Raw genomic sequence first — 1,931 nt, 5'->3', positions numbered from 1 at the left:
GTGTAAACTTGTATATAGTTTTAACAATTACATGTGCATTGAAATGATTTCATAGAAGTATTATTTAGACATTATTGTCTGATTGTTATATTTGGTTTCTGAATACAAATCATTTCACAACATGTAAATGTTCAATGCTATGTTGAGTATTGATACATGTATATAATACATGTTATAATATTGTTGTATGTACATGCATGTTTTAGATTGTATTAAGGTTTATTTTGTATATAACTGTGTATTGCTTACAGTTACATCAAGCTGTCACATAATTTATGATAGAAATTGTGTTTATCTTAAATATGAGATACATATAATCTTGCATAACTAAAAAAAAAAAAAAAAAAAAAAAAAACAACATCATTCAAAATATAATTTAATTGTTCATTATAGTTTAAGTTAATCAAAACAATTTAAATATAATGATTAACAAAATTATAGTCAATGTAATCTTTTGTCTTTAATATAAATGTATACAATAATAAAACTAAATTAAAATAATATGTTAATAATAAATAAATAAAATTAAAATATATTTTAGATTTTAAAAAGACCTGCAAGGTCGCAGTTAAAAGGTGGGGAGGAGGAGCTTGGATTGGTTGGTGCAGTTACTATTATGTAGTGATTGAGTGTAATGTAGTTGACATTTTTTTGTCGTTTAGATCTTGTATAGTATTATTTGTAATAAATACAATGTAGTTGCTTTTAATAAGTACCTAGAAGATAAGTTATGGAAGATTGACGGATTTGACTGATTGGGTCTATGACGGGACGTCATTTCTCGAAGTGGGGGAGTATGTGACCGGGTCGACTTTCTCCCGATTTGTCTTAATAGTGGTTTATAACCCTTACCTATTATTTTAACATTATATTTTCTTGAGTGTGATCACATGATCATATCCGAGGGAAAAGGTGGAAGACATTTTTATGTAATCTAAAACCACCAGTTAAAACTTCACTCTAGTGGTCAATATTGGTTCGTAGGTTTGTATTTGATTGTATGTTATTGAAAACGGTTGCAATGCATTGTTTTCTTTGTATTTTGTTTGAGGTTTGAACATGTTAAATGTTCAAATCATATGATTTCGCGAATGTTCAGAATGGCAGCAAATTAGTATATTCACTTTTAGATAACAACTTATACACTCAGTTGAAACACCATAATATCTGTTTGCATGCTCTAATTTACAGCACCAGTAGGGTGAGAGAGGATTGAAGGAAGAGAAAGAGAAAAGGGGACTCAATTCCACAAATTGGTAAGAATTGTATAAATTGTATTGTGTTGAATGAAATATTTGTTAACTCATTATTTGGAAAGTTGTTGATGCTGCATTGCTGTATTTATGATTATTGTTGTCATTGTTGTGCATGGATCTTATATGAATGGTTGAGTCATATAAATTACATGTTAAGGCCACTAGAACAGAACTATTGTTTATTGTTTAGTATTTTATTGTTTTATATATTTCAGATCCTTCGATTGAGATTCACTCTGGGATACAAGTTAATTCTTCTGCATAATTTGATTATGAACTTCTAACCTTATTAAAAGAAGTGAACTTGGAAACTGTCTTGAATTATAAATTTATCTTGTGTATTGGTTTACAACACCCGTAACCAAAGGTTACAATTATTATATGAATAGTTTAGTGATTTAATTAAATGTGTTTTGATATCATTCCAAAATATTTTATAAAACTCAATGGTGATGCCATCTGATCCTGGACTTTTGTTATTTTGCATTTCTTTTAGTGCTAATCCACATTCATATGCATTTAGTAATCCGTCACACAATAGTTTTTCTTCTTGATTTAAAGCGTGATGTGTATTTTTAAAAAGGGTGTTATTTTCAACATTTTTTCGTTTATAGAGGGCTTCGAAAAATAAACGTTGTTCTTCTAGTATTTGAGTTCTGTTTGTTATATCTTTGC

The 1,931-nt window shown here is 28.3% G+C and overlaps 1 long non-coding RNA gene across 1 annotated transcript; it reads left to right on the top strand.

Moving 5' to 3' along the window:
- Positions 1-572: 572 nt before the first annotated feature.
- LOC127863510 (uncharacterized) lies at positions 573-1,625 on the top strand. Its single transcript, XR_008041077.1, has 3 exons — positions 573-976; positions 1,192-1,256; positions 1,472-1,625. It is a non-coding gene; the product is annotated as an uncharacterized LOC127863510 (long non-coding RNA).
- The last annotated feature ends 306 nt before the right edge of the window (positions 1,626-1,931 follow it).

This window comes from Dreissena polymorpha, unplaced genomic scaffold, assembly GCF_020536995.1.
Source record: "Dreissena polymorpha isolate Duluth1 unplaced genomic scaffold, UMN_Dpol_1.0 chrUn011, whole genome shotgun sequence".
NCBI classification, from domain to species: Eukaryota; Metazoa; Mollusca; class Bivalvia; order Myida; family Dreissenidae; genus Dreissena; species Dreissena polymorpha.
The sequence above is the reverse complement of the archived record's forward strand: the minus strand, read 5'-3'. Positions and strand labels throughout refer to the sequence as shown.